Raw genomic sequence first — 26,460 nt, 5'->3', positions numbered from 1 at the left:
TTTCTTTTCTCCACATCCTTGCCAACACTTATTTCTTGGCTTTTTGATACGAGCTGTTCTGACTGGTATGAGGTGGTATCTCACTGTGGTTTTGATTTGTATTTTCCTGATGATTAGTGATGTTGAACATCTTTTCATGTACCTTTTGGACCATATGTATGCCTTTGGAAAAATATCTGTTCATATCTTCTGCCCATTTTTTTAGTTGGATTGTTTGTGTGTTTTTGCTATTGAGTTGTATGAGTTCTATTTATATTTTGGATATGTAAGTCTTATCAGATACATGATTTGCAAATATTTTTTCTCATTTAGTAGATTCCCTCTTCATTTTGTTGATGGTTTCCTTTGCTGTGTAGACCCATGTCTTATTTTAATCAGGAATTTCATTTGTCTGCTATAATGGTTAAGCAAAATAGGACTAGGGGTGCCTGGGTGGCTCAGTCGGTTAAGTATTTGACTTCAGCTCAGGTCATGATCTCACAGTTTGTGAGATTGAGCCCCACGTCTGGCTCTGTGCTGACAGCTCGGAGCCCGGAGCCTGCTTCAGATTCTGTGTCTCCCTCTCTCTCTGCCCCTCTCCTGCTCACACTCTGTTTCTGTCTCTCAAAAATAAATAGAGATAAAAAAAATTTAAAAAAAAAGCAAAATAGGACTAAAATAAAATTATTTTCATTCTGCCCCCAATTTCAATAATAGATTCATTTCACTGGATCTTAACCTGTCAGATTCCTTTTGGCATATTAGAAAACTGAGGGGTAATTAAGTGACTTGCCTACATTTTATAGGGGATGAGCAGCAGGGCCCAGACCTAAACCTTCTGGCTCCTGATATATTGCTCTTTCTGGTAAACCAGATTGCTCCTGCTGTGGGCATTAAGAAAGCTATGAAAACCAGGGTACTGAGCTGAGCAGAAGTAACATACAGCCAAGAAGGCAGCCTTTAGGCATAAGCCCTTCCTCTCTGGTAAGTCGCTTGTATGTTGTAGATGCTCTGCAGATTTTTCTTGAATTAAACAAAGTAATCCTGTCAGTGCCTGGCACCAAGTTAGTACTCCATAAATGGTTATTGAATGAAAGCAACACAACCTTTAACGGCTTAATGGAATTAACCATCAAAGTTCAGGACACATGAAAATACCCATGGCTTATTTTCATATTTTCTACTCCTATAATTGTGGGTAGTTTCAGCCCTGGGATGGTAGCAAGGCTTCCTGCATGCTCTGAGGACTCTGGTCTTAACCTCCATTCTGGGCTTGAATGAAGATGAATTTTTCTTTTCTTTTTTTAAAAAAATGTTTATTTTGAGAGAGAAAGAGAGAGAGGGAGAGAGAGTGGGTAGGGGCAGAGAGAGAGGGAGAGAGACAATCTCAAGCAGGCTCCATGCTGTCCTCACAGAGCCTGATGCAGGGCTTGATCTAATGAACTGTGAGATCATGACCTGAGCCAAAATCAAGAGTGAGATGCTCAACTGACGGAGGCACCCAGGCGCCCTGAAGATGAATTTTTCTGAGGATGCTTCCTACAAACAAGGGTATTAAGCCCAATAAGAGCTCTGGTCATCCAGGTTGAGTCATTAGTAGACAACAAGCTGGCACTATCCCTGGCATGGGAGCCATGCAGTCTCCTTTTGTGATTAACCTACTGTAGCTTAGTGATGATCAGCAGAACTTCCAGTCCAGGGAGTGGCTAGACTCCAAACCCAGATCCTTGGAAGCTTCTAATTGGGCTCCACCTGTCAGGAGGTAATAGAGAGAGACTTACTGATATTTTTGAAGTGCAACTTTTTGATAAGGTAAATAGCATATCAGAGCTCTCTCATTTTGCAGCCCAGTCTACAGCAGGGTTATGAAAGGTATTTATAGCTTTCATAACTATGCTCTTACTCCTTCCTTATTACCAAATAATCCTCCTCTGATTTTGTCTGTGAATCACCCAGGACTTGGAGTCATTGTGATTGGCTATGAGAGGGGCTTCAGTCATCCTAAAGATTCCTGGATAGCTTGGGAGAAAATGATAGGATGTAAAAAAGCTGTTTTCTTCTACACACACACACACACACACACACACACACACACACGCACACTTCTTGGTTTGGGGACTTGGTGAAAGAAGTGTTAGTAGATGGAATGATATTTAGATTTTTAGATTTTTATTTTGTGCCAGGAGTGCTAAGAAAAGATTACTGACGTCAAGTGAACAGTTCTAGGAGTAGAGTGAGTGGTCACAGCTAGAAGCTCTACCAGCCTTTGAAGATGCAGAGACATTTACATCCCTGTATCTCTCAGTGAGGGAGACAAGATGCCAGGCACAGAATAGTTTTGAGGAGCCCTGATTTTGCAGTTAGGCTACTTCAGTTCAAATTATGCCTCTGTTGCTCATTAAGTGGATGACATCAAAATCCCATAACTTTTGAGCTTTAGTTTTCACATTTGTTTTATAGGGCTGATGGTCTAAGTACTTCACTGGATTGTAGTATATTCTAAGTGTATAGATGGTGGCAACATTATTATGAATTCTAGTACTAACTAGCTGTGCAAACTTAAGCAAGTCTTAACTTGTTTGGGTCTCAGTTTCTATATTCAAAAGGCATTAGAGTAGATGATTCCTTATGTCAGTCAGTGTCCAGTCAGGAGATAGAAACCATGTCAGTTATTTTAACAGAGAAATTACTATAAGTAATTTTTAACCAGGTAGTAGAGAACTGGAAAAACAGTGAACACAGCGGTAGCAACTGCAGAAAGCAGCTATCACCCTTAAGTCTGGGGGAAGAGAGGGAAGAAGTTGAGACTGTTAAAACTTAGAAGGTTAGAGATAGAGACCATGCTTCTCAGTTCCAGTAGGTCCTGGTATTTCTGGGGAGGGGAGGGTGGTATAATGTGGCTGGTGCTGAGAAAATTGCAAACAGAATCTCTGTGCTATAGGAATAAGCTGCTGAGGACCTGCTGATCTAATGGGAAGCAGGCAGGAAGTCGTAGGCTAACCCTCCCTTTTTTAGGTCTTCCTCTAGCACACTGTTCCCCACAACCTCCGTTGGAAAAGCCTCACCGGAAGCAACTGGCAATAAAGAAGTGGGCGTGTGCAGGTCTCATCCCTAGCATCACAAAGCTGAATGTGAAAGGGTGGGCTTAGAGCTGAGAGGAATCAGCTTAATAACTGGTATAATCTTTTTTTTTTTAATTTTTAAAATGTTTTTATTTATTTTTGAGAGAGAGAGACAGAGTGAGTGGGAGAGGGGCAGAGAGAGAGAGGGAGACACAGAATCTGAAGCAGGCTCCAGGCACTGAGCCATCAGCACAGAGCCCGACATAGGGCTTGAACTCACGAGCTGTGAGATCATGACCTGAGCCAAAGTCGGATGCTCAACCGACTGAGCTACCCAGGCATCCCACTGGTATAATCTTTAAGGTTTCTTCCAGGCTAGAGTCTGTGGGTCAGGTTCTGAAGCCCATGAAGAACTCTGAGGGTTCTTGGAGAGTCAACATGGTGTGGTAGAATGACAATGAGTTTTGTAGTTGTACAGATTTGGATTGGAAACCTATCTCTCTTACCAGCTATGGGATGTTGGGCAAGTTACTTGGAATTTCTCTGAGCCTTGTTTCCTCCTCTGTAAAATGATGATATCAAAACCTATCTCACAGGGTTATTGTGATAACTAATAAGAATAAGCCTGTAAAGTGCCAGGTGGGGGTAGCTATTATTATTACTAAGGATACTTGTTTAATGAGTGTCGGCTGATTGGTTTGTTCCCTTTGTTGGTTGCACAAACTGATGTCACTGTTTCGTTTCTTCCACTCAGATGTGGCTTGCTGGGCCATGATGGGGAGCCTGGGCAGTGGGTCAGTGGGGCCAAGGAATCCTATGGTACCTGGGACCCCAGGGACAACATTTGTGTACTTGTAGGAAGCAGTACTTCACCCAGACTGGGATCTAGTAAGCTGGTTCCTGAGGGTGTGTTCAGTGTCAGGCAGGGACATGTACCCATTATTGTGCTAAGCTTGAGCTACAGCCGGTAGGCTCCTTGGATGCTATTCAAGTCAGTGGCAACAACTTGGTTTCCTAGGCAATAACTGCAGACTAGGAGAATCATTTATAATCTTTTCTTTCCAGTCATCATAGTTGATGTCCTCTTATTTTTTCTAGGTGAGCTCTTAGACTAGAAATAATAAAGAAATGTAGAATATTCATATTATTGATGCATTAATAACTAATATTTATTAAGGACCCACTTTGTGCCAACTATTGTGCAAGTCCCTTTATGTGCATTACCCCTAATCTTGAATCCTACAAGGTCATTTTTATTTCCCCAATGTTATCTGCAAGGAAGCTGAGGCACAGACTGGTAAATAAACTTGCCCAGGGCTTTCAAAAAGTATAAAGTGGAGCCAAAATTAAAACCTAAGTTTCTTGGATTCTTTTTTTTAAGTTTTTATTTATTTTTTATTTTTTTAATGTTTATTTCTTTATTTTGAGAAAGAGAGAGAGAGAGTATGTTCAGGGGGAGGGACAGAGAGGGAGAGAGTCCCAAGCAGGCTCCATGCTGAGCCCAATGCAGGGCTCCATCTCAACGAACCATGATATCATGACCTGAGCTGAAATCAAGAATCTGACACTTAACTGACTGAGCCACCCAAAACGCCCTGAAATTTGTTGAATTCTAAGCACATTCCTTTACTATTAAGCCAGACATTTCCTAGTGCTGGTTAAAAGTAGCACAAATTTAACTTAGAAAATATCTGGATTTCTGGGCCACATAGTGGTAGATTACTCATTAGAGCCCCTAGTACACTTCCTTCCAACTTTCCATTGTAATAACAATTATAATGGTTTAATGGCATTTGATTAACAGCCCCTGATGCATCTTTACCTAGCTTCTCAAGAAAATACCTAAAAAACAAAAGGATGAATACTCAAAATGCAAATTCACAGTTTTTGGTATGATTTAAATCTGCTATAGCGACTATTTTATTTGGTCACTGTTCTACCAATTATTGCAGGAGGAAGTCTATTTAAAAATATTCTCTTACCCCCATACAAGGCAGTCAGGCTTTTATAGTGAAACCACCTAAAAGGTACCTCTCTGACAAATTTTTCCCTTAAGATTTCTAAGTAATTTTGAGATTGTCTGCTACAAGCATCACAGGCATTATGATTAAGTAGTACCATTTCTCAGAAAGCCCAGCACTTATCATAACCATCCAACCCATTCTAACAGGTCTCAGATAAGTGTAGTTAGCATGGGGTTAGCTAGATTCTGCTTGATGTGAAAAAAGCTTCTGAAAATACAGATTTCCAAAAGTTGTAGGAACAGTAAAGGTGGAGTGAGAAAAACCATTCATGGACTACCTTTGTTTCACCTTACATAAAAGGGCAGAACTGCTTGCCTCAGAGAAGGGTGGAAGGTGCATTGTTCTCCCATTGCCTGGTCCCTGCCTCAGAGGCCTCAGGGCCATGCTAACAAAACAATTTTCAGTTACCTTTGGAAAAATCAACAGATAAGAATATCCAGGGACATTAAAAAAATAGTAGCAATGGGGAGCAATTTTTGCTCTTGGGCTCCTGGGTGGCTCAGTTGGTTGGGTGTCCAACTTTGGCTCAGTCATGATCTTGCAGTCGGTGAGTTCGAGCCCTGCAGCCTGGAGCCTGCTTCGGATTCTGTGTCTCCCTGTCTCTCTGCCCCTCCCCTGCTCATGCTCTCTCTCTCTCAAAAATAAATAAACATTAAAAATTAAAAAAAAAAAGAAAGCCAAAGAAATTAAAACATGAACCTAGTGTGCTCCAGTGAAAATTGGGATAAAGATAAAATTTGAATTGGGATCACCAAATGAGTAGAGTATATCCCCCTATCAGTGACCCCAAATATTTTTAAATTATTCCACTGTATGGTGTGTAGAATATTTTAATACATGTCAATCTAATTGGATCTTCCCAGGAGGATCAAATGCATTAGATATTTTCATCTTTTAATGCAGACAAATCTATAAATATTTTCCTTTTGAGTTTATCCATTATTTTGGAGTTTATCCCAAGCTTATAAACTCCTTTCTAAAAATTTATGTCACTTTGAGTTTTTATGATGGATTATTTAAAGTATCTAGAATTAATTTAGTAAATAGAATGAGGTGAGGCTATAATTTAATTTTTCTCATACAACTAGTTTATTATTCCAGTGCAACTTACTGAATAATTCCATCTTCCTTTACTGGACTGTTATACAGTCGTTGTCTGCTGTTAACAGATGGCCCTTTCATCCTATGGAATGGATTAGAAGCTTCAGCCTTGGGGAGTGAACCACTGTTTTTGAACCTCTGGCTCTTGGGTTAACGTTTCTCCATAGCTGTGGTTTTCAGGGCTATGGTTTTGCAGAGCTATGGTCTTTGCAGAAAAGACCTCCAATGCAGAGTGGAGGTGCCTCTTCCATTGTCAGAAACTCTTAAATTGGCAAATCTTCCTTATCCTGAATGCCAGTGGATCTTCCTGAAACTTCTACTCACTGGGCCTTATGCTGAATCTAACCCATCCTCAGCTGCCATGTCACCCAGTGGGTGCTTTCTATGTGTCATTTTTTTTAAATTTTAATGTTTATTTGAGAGAGAGAGAGAGAGAGAGACAGAGACAGAGACAGAGACAGAGACAGAACATGAGCAGGGGAGGGGCAGGCAGAGAGAGGGGACACAGAATCCAAAGCAGACTCTAGGCTCTGAGCGGTCAGTACAGAGACCGACATGGGGCTTGAACTCACAAACTGTGAGATTATGACCTGAGCTGAAGTTGGATGCTTAACTGATGGAGCCACCCATGCATTCCTCTATGTGTCGTTTCTACTCCTTATGTCCAACTACTTACCTCATTTGATGAATAGACATTATTACTCAAGTTTGCAGAGGACTGGGATTCAGAGAGGTTTATCAACTTCCTTGAGATCACAGAGCCAGTAAGTGGCTCAGTCAGAATTTATGCTCCTTTCCAACTAACTCAAAAGCCTATAATTTTACCACTACACCATGCTCCATGCTATTTTTTAAAAACATTTTTCTTTATGGTAGTAAAATATACACGGCATAAAATGTGCCATTTTAACCATTTGTAAGTGTAAAGCTCAGTGGTATTAAGTATATTCCAATTGTTGTGTAATCATCAGCTATTTTTTAAGCATTTAAAGACAGCAGGGGCATCCATGTCTATTCACAGTGGGCCACAAGATCATTAATTAAAGCAATGGCTTGGTGAATAGTTATTTGGATGTGACTCAAATGCTCATCCGCATTTTGGAACTTTATTTATATTTATTATCTTCTGTCGGGAATCATAGTTCCCAACTTCAGGAAATTAAACAAGAATATCTCACTATTATGTTGTTAATCACATTCAGCTTTAATTACAATTGCTAAGTGATCCCAGCCTACTAGTTTGACATCTGGGTGTAGCAGGCATACCACAGCAGTGGCAGACAGGTAAATGAACTCATGTGGGTTACCTAATTGGACAAATTAGTGGTGCTAAAGACCTCAGATGGTCCACTTTGGCCACTGCAGCATGCTGGATTTCTGTGAAGGATGGGTATCAGGATTCCTCTAAGTTTTCTCTGACCAGGATGAACATCCTTGTTTTTACTTGTACAACACAGAGTCCAAAGCCCTTTCCTGAGTGTACCACTTTCCAGCCTGTTGACTAACATTTCTTTCCAAGTGTGGTTTCTGGAATGGAACCTATCACTTCTATCCTGATCCTGCCTGTGCAGAGCGGAACACACCTGCCTAACTCTGGACAACAGGTCTCCATCCATGCCACCTCCTCCCTGTTGGTGGCTTCATGTTGCTGGCTTATGTTAAGCTTATAGTTAGTTCAAATTCCAAACCTTCTTCGTATATATTATTGTGATACTAGACCTCCCTACCTATGTCCTTGTGAGTTGGCCTTTTGGACTCAAGGATAAGACTTTAGTTTATCAGGGGTGGAAAATATGTGCAATGCCCATGCATGTGGACCTTGTTTACATCCAAGGATCTTTTTTTTTTTTTTTTTTTTTTTTTTTTTTGACAGAGAGAGAGAAGGTGCATTCCACCCTGGGGGGGGGGGGAGAGGCAGAGGGAGGGGGAGAGAGAATCCTAAACAGGCTTTATGCCTAGCACAGAGCCTGATGTAGGGCTTAATCTCACCACCGTGAGTTCATGACCTGAGCCAAAATCAAGAATCAGATGTTTAACCAACTGAGCCACCTGAAGATCTTTTTATTAGCACTTTTGCCCCTGAACCTGATAGGCCTCAGAATTCAATTTATTTTTTCATGATTCTCAAAGGGTTTATTGGGGTTTCTTGGGTTAGGAAAAGGAGAAGGACTCTTTTTGCCCCAGATAAGGTGAGTTCTTCCTCAGGCATCCTCTATCTGGTCTCAGAATCCTTTGTGTTTAAAGACACCATTGTGTCTAAACCAAATGCTTCAGTTAGTAATTACTAATCATCTCTCAGTGTTGGTACACAGGTATGAACCTAATAGTCCTTCTTACTTTGTATGGATTCATATTATGTTGTATTTCATATTTAACCCATCATGGCAGATGATAAATCAGGGAACATTTAGGAATACAAGACGAAGGTGATGACCAATGTAATAGAGCTTGATAGAATTAATATCACAAATGTGTAGAAGACTAGAACATTGATTGCAGCAAAACTATAATAGTATTTATTTATTTATTTATACATTTCTATCCAAGTTAACATATAGTACAATAATGATTTCAGGAGTAGAATCCAGTGATCCATCCCCTATGTATAACACCCAGTGCTCATCCCAGCAAGTGTCCTCTTTTTTTTAAATATTTTTTCTTTTCTTTTCTTTTTTTTTTTTATAATTTACATCCAAATTAGTTAGCATATAGTGTAACAATGATTTCAGGAGTAGATTCCTCAGTGCCTCTTACCCATTTAGCCCATCCCCCCTCCACAACCCCTCCAGTAACCCTCAGTTTGTTCTCCATATTTATGAGTCTCTTCTGTTTTGTTCCCCTTCCTGTTTTTATATTATTTTTGTTTCCCTTCCCTGACGTTCATCTGTTTTGTCTCTTAAAGTCCTCATATGAGTGAAGTCATATGATTTTTGTCTTTCTCTGACTGACTAATTTCACTTAGCATAATACCCTCCAGTTCCATCCACATAGTTGCAAATGGCAAGATTTCATTCTGTTTGATTGCCGAGTAATACTCCATTACACACATCTTCTTTATCCATTCATCCATTGATGGACATTTGGGCTCTTTCCATACTTTGGCTATTGTTGATAGTGCTGCTATAAACATGGGGGTGCATGTGTCCCTTCGAAACAGCATACCTGCATCCCTTGTATAAATGCCTAGTAGTGCAATTGTTGGGTCGTAGGGTAGTTCTATTTTTAGTTTTTGAGGAACCTCCATACTGTTTTCCAGAGTGGCTGCACCAGCTTGCATTCCCACAACAATGCAAAAGAGATCCTCTTTTTCCACATCCTCGCCAACATCTGTTGTTGCCTGAATTGTTAATGTTAGCCATCCTGACAGGTGTAAGGTGGTATCTCATTGTGGTTTTGATTTGTATTTCCCTGATGATGAGTGAAGTTGAGCATTTTTTCATGTGTCAGTTGACCATCTGGATGTCTTCTTTGGAGAAGTGTCTTTTCATGTCTTTTGCCCATTTCTTCACTAGATTATTTGTTTTTTGGGTGTTGAGTTTGAGAAGTTCTTTATAGATTCTGGATACTATCCCTTTATCTGATATGTCATTTGCAAATATCTTCTCCCATTCTGTCTGTTGCCTTTTAGTTTTGCTGAATGTTTCCTTTGCTGTGCAGAAACTTTTTATATTGATGAGGTCCCAATAGTTCATTTTTGCTTTCGTTTCCCTTGCCTCCAGAGATGTGTTGAGTAACAAGTTGCTGCGGCCAAGATCAAAGAGGTTTATGCCTGCTTTCTCCTCAAGGATTTTGATGGCTTCCTGTCTTACATTTAGGTTTTTCATCCATTTTGAGTTTATTTTTGTGAATGGTGTAGGAAAGTGGTCCAGGTTCATTGTTCTGCATGTCGCTGTCCAGTTTTCCCAGCACCACTTGCTTAAGAGACTGTCTTTATTCCATTGGATATTCTTTCCTGCTTTGTCAAAGATTAGTTGGACATATGTTTGTGGGTCCATTTCTGGGTTCTCTATTGTGTTCCATTGACCTGAGTGTCTGTTCTTGTGCCAGTACAATACTGTCTTGATGACTACAGCTTTGTAGTATAGCTTGAAGTCTGGGATTGTGATGCCTCCTGCTTTGGTTTTCTTTTTCAAGATTGCTTTGGCTATTCAGGGTCTTTTCTGGTTCCATAAGATTTTAGGATTATTTGTTCTAGCTCTGTGAAGAATCCTGGTGTTACTTTGATAGGGATTGCATTGAATATGTAGATTGCTTTGGGTAGTATTGACATTTTAACAATATCTGTTCTTCGTATCCAGGAGCATGGAATCTTTTTCCATTTTTTTGTATGTCTTCTTCAATTCCTTTCATAAGCTTTCTATAGTTTTCAGTGTCAGTAGATTTTTCACCTCTTTGGTTAGATTTATTCCTAGGTATTTAATGGTTTTTGGTGCAACAGTAAATGGGATCGATTCCTTGATTTCTCTTTCTGTGGCTTCATTGTTCATGTATAGGAATGCAACCAATTTCTGTGCATTGATTTTATATCCTGCAACTTTTCTGAATTCATGAATCAGTTCTAGCAGTTTTTTGGTGGAATCTTTCGGGTTTTCCATATGTGTACGTTTGACCTCCTCCTGGCTGATTTGGATGCCTTTTATTTCTTTGTGTTGTCTGATTGCAGAGGCTAAAACTTCCAATGGTGAGAGTGGACATCCCTGTTTTGTTCCTGACCTTAGGGGGAAAGCTGTCAGTTTTTCCCCATTGAGGATGATATTAGTGTTGGGTCATTCATATATGCCTTTTATGATCTCCAGGTATGCTCCTTCTATCCCTACTTTCTTGAAGGTTTTTATCAAGAAAGGATGCTGTATTTTGTCAAATGCTTTCTCTGCATCTATTGAGAGGATCATATGGTTCTTGTCCTTTCTTTTATTGATGTGATGAATCACATTAATTGTTTTGCGGATATTGAACTAGCCCTGCATCCCAGGTATAAATCCCACTTGGTTGTGGTGAATAATTTTTTAATGTATTGTTGGATCCGGTTGGCTAATATCTTGTTGAGGATTCTTGCATCCACGTTCATCAGGGAAATTGGTCTATAGTTCTGCTTTTTAGTGGGGTCTCTGTCTGGTTTTGGAATCAAGGTAATGCTGGCTTCATAGAAAGAGTTTGGAAGTTTTCCTTCCATTTCTACTTTTTGGAACAGTTTCAAGAGAATAGGTGTTAACTCTTCCTTAAATGTTTGGTAGGATTCCCCTGAAAGCCATCTGGCCTTGAACTCTTGTTTCTTGGGAAATTTTTGATTACTAATTTGATTTCCTTACTGGTTATGGGTCTGTTCAAATTTTCTATTTCTTCCTGTTTCAGTTTTGGTAGTGTAGGTTTCTAGGAATTTGTCCATTTCTTCCATATTGCCCATTTTGTTGGCGTATAATTGCTCATAATATTCTCATTATTGTTTTCATTTCTGCTGTGTTGGTTGTGATCTCTCCTCTTTCATTCTTGATTTTATTTATTTGGGTCCTTTCCTTTTTTGTTGTGATCAAACTGGCTAGTGGTTTATCAATTTTGTTAATTCTTTCAAAGAACCAGCTTCTAGTTTCATTGATCTGTTCTACTGTTTTTTTTTTTGGTTTGGTGGCATTAGTTTTTGCTCCAATCTTTATCATTTCCTGTCTTCTGCTGGTTTGGTTTTTATTTGCTGTTCTTTTCCAGCTCTTTAAGGCATAAGGTTAGGTTGTGTATCTGAGATCTTTCTTCCTTCTTTAGGAAGGCCTGGATTGCTATATACTTTCCTTTTATGACCGCCTTTGCTGCGTCCCAGAGGTTTTGGGTTGTGGTGTTATCATTGTCATTAACTTCCATATACTTTTTAATTTCTTCTTTAACTGCTTGGTTAGCCCATTCATTCTTTAGTAGGATGTTCTTTAGTCTCCAAGTATTTGTTACCTTTCCAAATTTTTTCTTGTGGTTGATTTCGAGTTTCATAGTGTTGTGGTTTGAAAATATGCACGGTATGATCTCGATCTTTTTGTACTTGCTGAGGGCTGATTTGTGTCCCAGTATATGGTCTATTCTGGAGAACGTTGCATGTGTACTGGAGAAGAATGTATATTCTGCTGCTTTAGGATGAAACGTTCTGAATATATCTGTTAAGTCCATCTGGTCTAGTGTGTCATTCAAAGCCATTGTTTCCTTGTTGATTTTTTGATTAGATGATCTGTCTGTTACTGTGAGTGGGTGTTGAAGTCTCCTACTATTATGGCATTACTATTGATGAGTTTCTTTATGTTTGTGATTAATTGATTTATATATTTGGATGTTCCACATTTGGTGCATAAATGTTTACAATTGTTAGGTCTTCTTGGTGGACACACCCCTTGATTATGATATAATGTCCTTCTGCATCTCTTGATACAGTCTTTATTTTAAAGTCTAGATTGTCTGATATAAGTTTGGCTACTCTGGCTTTCTTTTGTTGACCATTAGCATGATAGATGGTTTTCCATCCCCTTACTTTCAATCTGAAGGTGTCTTTAGGTCTAAAGTGGGTCTCTTGTAAACAGCATATAGATGGATCTTGTTTTCTTATCCATTCTGTTACCCTATGTCTTTTAGTTGGAGCATTGAGTCCATTGACGTCTAGAGTGAGTACTGAAAGATGTGAATTTATTGCCATTATGATGCTTGTAGAGTTGGAGTTTCTGGTGGTATTCTCTGGTCCTTTCTAAATTTTTTTTTTTAATGTTTATTTATTTTTGAGAGAGACAGAGACAGAATGCGAGTGGGTTAGGGGCAGAGAGAGAGGGAGACACAGAAGCAGAAGCAGAAGTAGGTTCCAGGCTCTGAGCTGTCAGCACAGAGCCCGATGCAGGGCTCAAACTCACAAGCCGTGAGATCATGACCCGAGTCGAAGTCAGACGCCCAGCCGACTGAGCCACCCAGGCGCCCCTTTCTGGTCCTTTCTAATCTTTGTTGCTTTTTGTATATATATATATATATATGTATATATATATATATTTTTTTTTTCATCTTTTCTCCCCTCAGAGAGTCCCCCTTAAAATTTCTTGCAGGGCTGGTTTAGTGGTCACAAACTCCTTTAATTTTTGTTTGTCGGGAAACTTTTGATCTCTCCTTCTATTTTGAATGACAGCCTTTCTGGATAAAGAATTCTTGGGTGCATATTTTTCTGATTTAGCACATTGAATATATCCTGCCACTCCTTTCTGGCCTGCCAAGTTTCTGTGGATAAGGCTGTTGCAAACCTGATCTATCTTCCCTTGTAGGTTAGGGACTTTTTTCCCCTTGATGCTTTCATGATCCTCTCCTTGCCTGAGAATTTGTGAATTTGACTATCATGTACCTTGATGGTTGGTTTTGTTGAACCTAATGGGGGTCCTCTGTGCTTCCTGGATTTTGATGTCTGCGTCTTTCCCCAGGTTAGGAAAGTTTTCCGCTATGATATACTCATATAACCCTTTAACTCCTATTTCTCTCTGTTCCTTTTCTGGGACCCCTATGATTCTGATGTTGTTCCTTTTTAATGAGTCACTGATTTCTCTAATTCTTAAGTCATGCTCTTTTGCCTTAATCTTTCTCTTTTTTTCTGCTTCATTATTCTCCATAAGTTTGTCCTCTATATCGCTGATTCTCTGTTCTGCCTCATCCATCCTTGCCACCATGGAATCCATCTGTGATTGCAGCTCAGTTATAACATATTTTATTTCATCCTGACTAGTTTTACTTCTTTTATCTCCACAGAAAGGGATTCTAGTCTATTTTTGACTCCAACTAATGTTCTTATTATCGTGATTCTAAATTCTGGTTCAGACATCTTGCTTGTATCTGTGTTGGTTAAATCCCTGGCTGTCATTTATTTGTGGTCTTTCTTTTGGGGTTAATTCCTTCATTTCATCATTTTGAAGGGAGAAAAGAAATTAATAATGTAGAAAAATTAAAATTAAAATATTAAAATTTAAAAAATATTAAAATTAAAAAATTAAAAACACACACATAAAAAATCGAATAAATGATGCTAGATCCTAGGTGTGTTTTGGCCTGGGTAAACAAAAATTAAAGGAAAACATTTTTAATAAAAATTGAAATTAAAAATGAATTTTTTCTCTTTCTGTATTCAAGAAAAAAAAAGGAGTGAAAAAGAGAAAAAAAAAATTAGATAGATGGACCTGCTGATAGATTGAAATACGACTGAAATTACCTCGTTTTCCCCTAGAAGTCAGATTATGAAGTGCTTTATAGTCCATAAACTAAGCAGGTGGTGAGACTTGTGTTCTTGAAGAGTGAGGTTGGCCCAGTTGGGCAGGGCTTAGTGTAATGTCTCCATTCTCCACTAGATGGCGCTGCTAGCCTACTGGGGTGGATTGTTGTGGCGCTCATAGGTGCGTATGCTCATGCGCGGGAGCAGTGAACATGGCGTCAGCCAGGTACCCAGTCTCTAGTATTGGAACTCTGCTTTTCCCTATCAGCAGTCATGCACCCATACTCTGTCTTCAGCTTTCGTCCAGTTCCCACTTTTTCACTGTCTGTGACCAAGCTCCAGGCAGCACCTCTCTCCTGAGTTTTGTCTCAGATGTGGCTGTTTTCCCCGGCTCCTTACTTCTGAAGGACTGCGACTTTGACCCATTCTGCCCCTCTGCAGGAGGGTCTCACCGATCAATGGCCGAATGTCAGCTGCACCCAGGAACGCTTGCTGGACCCTGCTGCTGCTGATGTCCTGAGCCTGTGGCCAGGTGCCAGCCCGCCCAAGAAAGTTTACGAGATAGTGTAGCAGCAGCGTTTCAGGGATTATTTGAAAATCACAACACACATCTGGCACCAGGCTTCACCCTTGATGACCTTGTTCCAGCACTAGCAAATGAGGCCGTTCTCTGGGGTCTGCTGGGCCTCAACAGTCTCTACCAAATGTTGTTCCAGCAGTGGAACTGCTTTTCTGTGTGTGGCCCAGGAACCTCCCAGACCCCACTGTGCTCCTGGGGATTCGCCCTTCCCACCAGAGCACCACCAGGTATTGAGCTGCAGAGTTGCAGACTCTGTGCTCCCCCTGTTTACAGTCTTAATGGAATTTAAACTCTCTCCTTTCTCCTTTCTCCCTTTTTAGTTTAGTTCCTGCGGCTGTTTCCAATTTTCCCACTTTCTCTCCAGCTGCTTTTGGGGAGGGGTGCTTTTCCTGTATTCTCTCCACCGTCTCTGTCCTCTCTCCACCCGCAAAAGCGGCTCCCTGCCTGCTGCGGCTTCTCGCTTCCCAAGTTCACCTCTCTGTGCCATGTACCTGCTGAATTCTGTGGCTTAGGTTGTGCAGATTGTTGTGTTAATCCTCACATCAGTTTTCTAGGTGTGCAGGATGGTTTAGTGTTGGGCTGGCTGTATTTCATGGATGCGAGACACACAAAAAACTTCCATGCTGTTCTGTCATCTTGGCTCCCCCCCAAGTGTCCTCTTTAATGTCACCCATTAAGCCCATCCCTCCACCCCAAAACCCCTCCAGCACCCCTCAGTTCTCTGTATTTAAGAGTCTCTTCTTTATTTATTTATATATATATATTATTTATTTATTTATTTATTATTTAATGTTTATTTAGTCTTAGAGAGAGAGACAGAGTATGAGCGGGGGAGGGACAGAGAGAGAGGGAGACACAGAATCTGAAGCAGGCTCCAGGCTCTGAGCTGTCAGCAAAGAGCTTGATGCGGGGCTTGAACTCATAGATCATGAGATCATGACCTGAGCCGAAGTTGGTCACTCAACCAACTGAGCCACCCAGGCGCCCCCAAGAGTCCCCTTCTCTTTTGTCCCCCTCTGTATTATTTTTGCTTCCCTCCCTTATGTACATCTGTTTTGTATCTTAAATTTCACATATGAGTGGAGTCATATGATATTTGTCTTTCTGTGACTAATTTCACTTAGCATAATACACTCTAGTTTCATCCACGTTGTTGCAAATGGGAAGAATTCATTCTTTTTAGTGCCGAGTAATACTCCATTGTGTATTATACCACATCTTCTTTATCCATTCATCCGTTGATGGACATTTGGGCTCTTTCTAGACTTTGGCTATTGTTGATAGTGCTGCTATAAACATGGGGGTGCATGTGCCCCTTCAAAACAGCACACCTACATACTTTGGATAAATGCCTAGTAGTGCAATTGCTGGGTCATAGGGTAGTTCTATTCTTAGTTTTTTGAGGAAACTCCATACTGTTTCCAGAGTGGCTGTACCGTGGCTGTACCACTTTGCATTCCCACCAGCTAGTTCAAAGGATTCTTCTTTCTCCACATCTTCAACCAACATCTGTTGTTGCCTGAGTTGTTAATTTTTAGGCACTCTGATCAGTGTGAGGTGGTATCTGAGTGTGGTTTTGATTTGTATTTCCCTGATGTATGAGTGAGTGTTGAGCTTTTTTCATGTGTCTGTTGACCATCTGGATGTGTTCTTTGGAAAAGTGTCTTTTCATGTCTTCTGCCCATTCTTCACTGCATTATTTGTTTTTTGGAATAGCTTTTATTATTTAAAAAGCCTTCATATTTTTACATATCTAAGGACTTATTTTATTTATTTAGTTTTTTGAGAGTGAACGAGTGGGGAAGAGGGGCATGAGGGAGAGAGAGAAAAAGAATCTTAATCACACTCCATGCTCAGTGCAGAGCCTGATGTGGGGCTTGATCCCACAACCCTGGGACACAAGCTGAGCTGAAATCAAGAGTCAGAAGGTCAATAGACTGGCCACCCAGGTGTCTTTAAGGTCTTATCTTTTCAACAGGTTATGCCAGAAATTCAGTCAATTTGCAAAAGTCATGATTGCATTTCCCCTCAGTAACTTAGCTTCTTTTTAATCACTGCCCTCCTCCCTACTCTGTATAGTTGTACTTTAGATTCAGGAGAAGTTAGGGGAATAGGCACACTGCTTTTTCCACTTTTTCTTACTCCCAAGACTAATGGGAACATATGTGTGTCTTTGTTTCCCTCTTCAAATAAAGAAAAGTAGGGATCACATGGGGAGGACACTGGGTTTGGGATGACATTGGCAGTTTTGCAGAACAGTCCTGACAGTGAAACTCATCTTTTCCGTACAAAGTAGCCTGCACATCTGGCATTCACATACTGATCAAGTCCTAATGTTTCACCTTTGCAAGGGGCTCTGTGGCTTGCCAGGTTCAACAAACCAAAGCATCACTGACTTCTTATATGTATATAAAAAGCAAATTGTGAATTATAAAGCAGTGCAAAAATGATCTTTTAGTACACCATCGTTGTTTTAGTACACCGTCGTTCTTTAAAAATATCTCATCTTGCATCTTGCAGGAAACAGGGTTTCCTATGTGCCCTTGACTTGGGGCCATTCTTATGTTGATAGAGGATATTTTCAGAACCTGGTTTCTGAGAACTCTCAATTGTTAGATGTTCAGGTTGCTATTCACCTGTTCTTCTCTTTCTGATTCTGACTAATGGGGAACACACATAAGGAATGAGAGTCAGAGGGACAAGTACCACTTGTTTCATAGGTAGACAAGCTCCTGATACCCACAGTAAACTTTGGCAAAATCTGGATTGGAGAACCTGACTCTGGTGTGAAGTTGAAGTGCATGGTCTACCACTCAGCCCAAATCTCAGTCATTAGATTCACATACTCAGCCACATGACAGAGTGAGTCAGCGAGCAAAGGCCTGCAGAGAAGATATAAAGTCACTTATCTAAGCATCTGCATAGCAGGATCAAAAGCCTGCCACATTCACCCCGTCAAGGGGTTGAACAAGATGAGTGGCAGACTTGACCCACCTACGAAGGACTGCCCAGAGGTGCTTGCCATGTGGAGCAGAAATGGAACAGTGGTCTTTGATACAGTAATGCTGCCCACCAGTAATTGCAGCACACACTGTGTAACCCATCAGATAGTCTACTCAGTCAGTGGAAAGTGAATCAGGGGTGGGAAAGTCTAGAACATTCTATTCAATCCTCCTAAAAGAGGGGAAAGGGGATAGAAGTCCCTTCAGCTACCAGCTGATACAACAAGCCTAAATATTCCTCTCCTCAACAGTATCAGTTTTGAAAAGTAATGTTCTCGTGCTATCCCTTAGAAGATGTTTCATTTGTGATCTAATCCAAGGATTAATGATTGGGGAAACAAACTTTAAGCTGAAAAGATGGTGAAATTTTGATTGGAGAAAAATGTTATGTTTGGAAAACTCCCCAGGGAACATCTGTATGTCAATCCTTGGTTTATGCAAAGCAGCACGTGTGCCTCTGTGCTGATGGTGCAAATGTAGTAATTAACCACACAGAAATGCCAGCCACAACTGGGATTTGGGGAGAACCTTCTTCCTCTCCAGGAGTGGGGGGTTGGGGACTCCAACTTAAAGAGAAACAAATGTATGAGAGACAGGTGTGGGAAGACTGAAAAGTCTGTGACTACCTGGCTTGAGAAAATTGCCTCTTGTTTCCAAAGCAATGTTTTTGGTAAAACAAAACTTTCCTCAATTTGAGAATTTTCTCTTTGTTTTTGTATTTCTATTGGAATACACTATGGCAATGTTAAAAAAACCATGAATGAATTTGGAAATTGCAGAATCAGGCTTAGCATCTGGTCTCTTATCTATGGGGGGCCTTGGCCAATTTACTTAATTTCTCTGAGCCTCAGTTTCCTCCTTTAGAATGGAGATAATCATACTAACAGTCAGGGTTGTTGTGCAGATTAGAGATATTTAAAGGTACAGTACCTGGCCCAGAATGAATTGTGATGATGATGGTATATATTTTTTATAAATACTTAATTTTGCATCACAACAGGTGGATTTGCAAGCTTTATTTGTATACAACACTAAATCCAGGAGGATATTTGTTCTTTTATGTGCTCAGAAATACTAGATCAGATTTTAAGTGGGAATTAGGAGACCAGTTCCAGATAAATCCTTTCTGGTTTGTGTTATTGATTTTCCCAGAGAATTAGATCATCCAAACGTTTGCAGATTCATTGAAGTCTGCATTACAGTGCCAGATATGGTTATTGTGACAAAATACTGCCCAAAGGGAAGGTTGGTGGATGTTCTGCTCAACAATGACATTCCTGTCAACTGGAGTTTCCAGTAAGAGCCAGGCATTTGAGTGGTAGGAAACATAAACTAGTGAAATTCTACAACAAACCCTATTTCCATCATTATTCCCAAGGATCTACTGTCATCTGAATGCATTATCTTGAAGGAGGATTTATGTTATGTCTTGGGGCATGGATGGGAATGGGTGGGTCATTATATCTAGACAGGGAGGGGTAGGAAGGATTTTGAACTAGGCGCATCCAATGGTGTTAGAAAAGATGTAGCTGGAGATGCTAGTAGAAAATCCTGTTTCGTATCTAAAGAGTACATCTACAAGCAAGAGCGAGGAGTCTTTCCAAGTAGTAGGCACATTCTAGGTCTAATTAATTTACCTAACAACTACTGTGCTGGACACTTAAGGCTACAAAAATAAATAAGAATATCCCTGCCTTCAAGAACATCTTGTTCTGGTGGGAAAGACAAATAAGCCGAGTTATAGAACAGTTGATAGAAGTCTTAAAAGTGTCATGTGCATGGGAGTAGCATCTAGTCCAGATTGGGTATGGGGAATGGGCCATGTGGAGATGAGCTGAGAAAGAGTACAAGTTTGCTAGGAAAAAGGGCCAACAGAGGTAATTGCAAAGAGAGGGAATAGTGTGTGTGTAAAATCTAAGAGAAGATGGTCCCATCTAGGATTGTTAATAGGTTAGTATGGCCAGAGCTCTGAGATGAGGGCAGAGGTGAGTGGTAGGAGTGGTGAGAAATGAGACAAGAAAGATAAGTAGGTAGTCCTGAAATGGGCCAAAGTAAATAAGATAATTTAGTATATGAAAAAAAAATGGAGTTTCAAATAAGTGAAGAAAGGAGAGATTGTTGGAATAAAGGATTCAGGATGACCTGTCTAACCATTTGGCAAAATAATATAGACCCCCAGTGCACACCCTTTAACCAAAATTAATTTGGGGTTAGCTTTAATTTTCCGTATGAAAACTGAAACTTTAAAAGTACTAGAAGAAGGGGCGCCTGGATGGCTCAGTTGGTTAAGTGTCTGACTTTGTCCCAGGTCATGATCTCAGGTCATGATCTCTGCTGTCAGCACAGAGCCTGCTTTGGATCCCCTGTCCCCCCTCTCTCTGCCCCTCCGTGGCTTGTACTGTCCTTCTCTCTTTCTCTCAAAAAAAGAAAAAAGTACTAGAAGGAAGCACTTTTATGTGATTATATAATACCATAGTGAAAATTAACAGGCATATGAGTAATTGGGAAAAGTATTTCTAATATATCTCTTACTAAGTATAACTAACAAAAGGTTGATATCCATAGACTGGTGGATACCAGCAATGTAAATAGCATAACACATAACTTCTTGTCTGTTAATTATAGATAAGTCTATGAACATTTACATTTATTTTAAAACATGATATGTACATGTGAATCAGATTTATTTGGAAGAAATATTCACCATTTTCTGGATAATTATAGCATTCACAAATATGGGTATAGCTGAGGTTATCTGAAATATTACCCCACTGTCCCTGAAAACAGTGGCTCTGCAATCTGTGTGGATTTTTAATTTGCTCTAGATGAGGGATTTCACATCAAAATGACCTGTGTGTCTTTTTGCAGGTATGCCATCATTTTGATTGCCTCATGAAGTGACCCAAGCTTGGGTAAGATTCTACTGAACATATTTTCAAGTGAACAATCAGGGAATTTGCTTCTCTGTTGCTCAGCAATGAACAGTGTATCCTACCCTAGCAGAGAACAATGTTGTGTCTGATTTGCTCATATATATAAGAAAGAATAAGATGAATACTGTCTGTCTATCTATCTATCTATGTATGTTTGAATAGCTTATGGTTTTGAAAAAGCACTGAACAAAAATTCCATACTGTAAAGTGTTCTGGATATTAGGGTGAGTTTCCCCATCCAAATCTAGGCATATTGAGTTGAAGGACAGCAGAACTAAAAATACTCTGGCTGCATCTGGAACACAGGGATCCTCTGGGATTTGTTTCATTTGACCATATTCCAATCATAATGATGTTGAGTGTGGATTTTGTTCTCCAGGATGTTGAGTCCTTAAATAAATTCTTCTCACCCTAGGATTTATTTATTTTAAAAAATTTCCCTCCAGGTTTATAAATTCCAATAGATCAAAAAAATTATACATATTTTCAGCAGAGATTAAAACTGTCATAAAGATACAGTCTATAAGAGAAATAGGAGATGAGTGAGGGTGGGCATGGTTCCTTGAAATTATTTTCATTTCACAATTTTAAATGTAAAACCCTTGGAATTGTATATATTGACCAATAGGTTTCATGTTATTCTGAATGCTGTTTAACAAATCAAAGGACAAGGGATTTCAACCAAAATGATCGAACATTACTGACTGTTCTTGGTATGTTTAAATAAACGGAAAGAAGAGCAGAGGGAAAGATTATAGTATATAATGAGAAAATCTGCCTCAATTCTCAGATCAGAGGAATCATGAAATTTTGATGGTAATGGAGAATTTACTTTATACCAATAACTACACCGTTTGACTTCATACACTATTCCCATTTCCCCCAATTATCTCGTTACTACCCAGCTTTGATATATGTGTAAGTAAGCTAATTTCAACAACAACCATGCAATTTAAGTGTAATCCTACAGAGACTAAAAATGAAACCAAACAACAAACTACTGTTCTTCATGGGAATTGGCTCATACTAGTCACTAGATTCATAAATATCTAAAAGTGGACTCTCTTAGACAAGTGCAAATGAGCAAGGTCTTTTCTATAATGAGCACTAACCATATATGGAACTTGTCTATGCCAGGGGCTAGGCTGACGTCACTGTCCTCTGCAGAAGTGAGCCGAAGATGTGTGTGTGGGAGAGAGGGTGTGGGTTGTGCAGGGCAAAGGGGAATAAAGGGCCTAAGCAGCATTGTTAGAGCCGGTCGCCCCATGTTGGGGAGCATTGGGAATGACTGGATGACTAGGATGGGCTCTTTGGTGGAGAAAGTCACACTTGATCAGAAAGAAGCAGCTCTTAAATGGTGGGAATGACATAATAGAATGAAGAGAGAGACAGGTATTGGTGGCAAAATTGAATTTTCTTTCCTTCATGATTAATTAGGGCAGTTAATAAGGGCTCAAGACTAGATCTTATAAGGAATGAATAACTCACTGTGTAATTCCAAATATTGTTTAACAGATGAATAGGTACACAAGTTAATTTGACCCTTTTTACTTGTCAGATGGAGGCCAAGGGATTGAATCAACCATCTCAATTTGTCCCAAACTGGAGCTATTAGGTGGAAGTCACCTTATAGATTATTTATTTGTGCCAATTCATTTTCAGAGGAGGCAACTGAGACCAGAGAGATTGATAAACCTGTTTAAGGCTCAAGCTTGCTCTCTTATTTCCATATAGTTCTCTGGTAGAAGGACACAGGTTCAGTCCTGGGCTCTCTGTTCCTCTCTCTTCAATCCTATTTCCATTAGAATTTGGGTGACCTTAGTATCCATTAGGAAGATGTGTCCTACCCTGTCAGTTCTTTGACCTTCATCTTCTCCCATGATCTTATATTCTTCACCTGCCCATTTCTATATCATTACCTATAACTGGATCCCTTCCATAATCTCCATGTCAATATCTTACTCTTTGACCTCCACCCCCTATTTTTTTTAGTGAATTCCCTTTAGTTTCCCAACTCTACCAGTGTACTAGTTGGGACATCCACTCCACTGATCTCATGATCTCACTGTACTTCACTTTCTCTCATACCCCATTTCCTCCTCACCTGGCTTAGATTCCATGGTCCATCACTGATAAAGATTCATTTGCCTAGACTCTTCTGCTGTCTTATCACAAACTGACAAATTACATATATTTGGTGGATTGCTATCTTTTACCTCTGGATATATGTTCCTTGAGGGCAGAGTCTTTGTCTGCTCTGCTCCCTGCTATATTCCAAGTGCCTAGAACATGGTTGGTACATGGTAGGTACTCAGTAAATATTAGTTGAATGAATGAATAAATAAATCTGTGAAAGTGAGGGTAATTTTCAGAGGGTTAAGTTATATTTTCCTCTACAGAGTGTGGCACATGCTTCTGTTTTGATTATTTCTAATGCTAGGTTGTTTTTATTTTTCTTCAATTCTTTTCTCTCCTCCCACAGAAGGAAGAGGGTTCTTCTGTTAGGCATTCCAGTGTCTCTTGAGGAGCTAATTACAGGGAAGCCTGAGAATCGCTGTCTTTGCCCTTCAGAGTATGCAGAGGTAAGGGGTGAGGAGAGAAAGGGGACTTGATCATCATCTGAAGCCATCACATCAACTAAGCATGAGTCCATGTTATGTCTTGGAAAGAGATATATCAATGAGTAATCTATTGCATCACGTAACAACTTCTTGGCATTTTTCGGGCTTTTCCCAGTCTACTTCCAAATAGAGATGATACAGTGGGCAATTGGAATATGTGTTGGGAACTTGGAACAGATGCTTATATGGAGATGGAAATTTGGGGCCCACCACTATCTAAGGCTGTAATGTAGCTATAGATGGAGAGGAAACCTTATAGGGAGATGTGGGGAGAGAAGAGAGAGCAGAATTCTGAGATGGCAGCTCAATTGTATTTCTGTAGACTTCTGGTGCCATTAAAAACACTATGACAAAGTGATACATATGATGATGAAAACATGGCAAGCGTGTTCATATGCAGCATGCCCCATCCACAGGTACAGCTATGGAGCCACAATACCCATCACTTTGGGATTTAGACATGTATATGGGTTTATGATAATTTGTGTAAATAATTTACTAAAACAAAAAATGAGAATTGTGACTTTGAAAGTTTTCACAGGACAGTGGTGGAATGGAAATGTTCTGCCAGTGATGTTACAGAGTCCTTTGATCTAGCCCAAGCCACAGCGTTATTGAAACTCCAAGCCTCTGGCATCCTAGTATATCTGGGCTTTAGTTTCCTTATCTTTAAAAATAAAAATGTATCCACTACATCAGTGGATACAAGGGGGTAGACACAGGTTGCATATCAGAACTGGGATGGTTCCCCTGTAAGAACGAGTTTGGTATGTGATCTGAAAAAGTATATTGAATTTTATCATCAAAGTTCATATATTGTAAAATTTACAAAATTCACATGTATAAATTTAGTAGTTCATGCTACTGAATGTAAACCTCAATTAAATCTTCCTGGCTGCTAATCTTCCTAACATTAACAAAGATGGGTAAACCTGGGGATAGATGATTCTAAATTGTTCAATTCTGCAGTTCTCTTCAGAATATCAGTAAATCACTACATGACTGTTACTCTTGATCACTAGAGTTGATTAGGAGGTACAAGAAAACAACCCATCTCAAAGACCCACCTTTGAACAAGCTTTTAGACAAGATGAATTTCCTAACAAAGTCTGATAGAATTGACGATGTCTTTGGCAAGTTTGGGTCACTTCCCAGTCCTCGCTAATTGCACCTGTTTAGGTATCTATTTATCACAGCACCAAGGGCAGATCTCACTGGTGCACCCTTTCATAGCTGGTGTGGTTACTGGATCCTAAGGGGATGATAATTATAAGTGAAGAACCCCCTGTGGAAATCCCCCTGCCTTCTAGGTGCTTTCAAAGAGTCAGAGATTAATACACAGGGGGCAAAGTATTCCCATGAAATAACTTCTCTTTATGATGGATGCTTAAATGGAGAAGTACAGTGAATATGGAAGTACTTATGGCAGAAAGGATCCAAGACCTAATGCGTGATAAACAAAAAAATCACCACTTGCTCTATAGTAAGTAATGCCTAATTGAAATACAATGTCAGTAATAAAAGCTGATTTGATTAGCTCATGCATTTCTATTTAACTTGTTTCTCTTTCTTGAGAACTAATTGCTGAAGGCAAGGAAATCACACTTTTACATCTTTGATTTTGAATTCTGTGTTCTGCTTGCATTGCATGGATTTTTAAGGGTCAGTTTTCATTTGCACTAGGATTTTGGTAACTCTAAGTGTCTTTAACAGAAGTAAATGTGCATTGAAGGTGGAAGACAAATTTTTACCTGTAATACCAAGGAAAGGGTTAAATGTCCATACTGGATCTTGGGAAGCTGTGCATGAATCTTGCAAGGAAGTGTCCAGCCTAGGGGGAAGTGGAGTTGAGAGAGCAGTCCTCCTCAGAAGTTGCAAGGGAGGTACTCGGGCAGGTAGAGGATTCCAACTCCAGTAATGCAGTATGAGGTAGACGTGGTTCAGAGCTTCAGCTCTGGAGTGAGACAGAAGTGGATTAGTGTCCCAGCTCTGCATTTTTCAAGCTTCATGATCCTTGGGAAAGTCACTTTATGAGCTTCAGTTTCTTTGTCCCATGAAATAGGGTTTAAAAACTGTACCAACTGCACAGGAGTGTCATATTAAGTGAGTTAATGAATATAATGCTCTTAGCAAGTGCCTGGTACAATAAAGAGCTTGATAGATATAATGATGATGGTGATGATGATGTGAATAGACTAGGATCTTTATTTGAGGGATCTGCCAAACCAAAGAAGCAAATAACTGGCAGAGAGGGTGACCATTAATATCCCCTAGTTTAGGTACCTGGGCAAGGTCCACCATCATCCCAACATATTGTCCTCATTACCTCAAGGACCAAAGTTTTCTGTCTTCTACCCTACTGGTTGCCCAATATGTGCCAAACATGGAGGTTCCCCACGTGACTATCTGTGGAAAGCTCAGTTCCCTCTAGCACAGCCCTTCTCAATCGTGGCTGCATATTATAATCCTCTGGAGCTTTCATAATAAACTAATGCCTGGGCCCCACCTCTTGGACATTCTGCTATAATTATTCAGGAGGAAAACTCAGGCATTAGTATTTTAAAAGCTCACTGGTGGATTCTAATGTGCAGTGCTGCTTGGAAACTACTGACTTAGCAGTTTAAAAAGTAAACTAAGCATTGTTTTAATGCAATGGAATCAGTAAACACCTAGCAGCAAGATAATTGCCAAACCCATAATTCTTTAATAACTAATTGGAGTAATTGGTTCTTCCTCTGACCTCTTTCCAGCATTTACACCACCTACTCCTCCCTTCTTTCTGAAGCTCTTTCCTTACTGGATTTCCCTACTCCCTCTTTCCTCTTCACCTCCTACTGCCCACCCCGCTCCCTCTCAGTCTTTCAGCAGCATTGCAACCTTCACACACACATTGAATGTTTGTAGTTTCCTGGAGTCTATCCTTGGCGTGCTTTTCACTTGTTCTAAACCCTTTGA

The 26,460-nt window shown here is 40.0% G+C and overlaps 1 long non-coding RNA gene across 1 annotated transcript in view; it reads left to right on the top strand.

The window, feature by feature from the left end:
• Positions 1-23,745, top strand: part of LOC116738430 — a 65,381-nt gene extending 41,636 nt beyond the window's left edge. Inside the window, exons 5-6 of the long non-coding RNA XR_004344366.1 lie at positions 20,820-20,863; positions 23,367-23,745. This is a non-coding gene — a long non-coding RNA (uncharacterized LOC116738430). The remainder of the gene's footprint in view (positions 1-20,819; positions 20,864-23,366) is intronic.
• Positions 23,746-26,460: the final 2,715 nt, after the last annotated feature.

The sequence above is a fragment of the Lynx canadensis genome, chromosome D4 (genome assembly GCF_007474595.2).
Source record: "Lynx canadensis isolate LIC74 chromosome D4, mLynCan4.pri.v2, whole genome shotgun sequence".
NCBI lineage: Eukaryota > Metazoa > Chordata > Mammalia > Carnivora > Felidae > Lynx > Lynx canadensis.
This window is presented reverse-complemented; position numbering and strand designations above follow the sequence as displayed.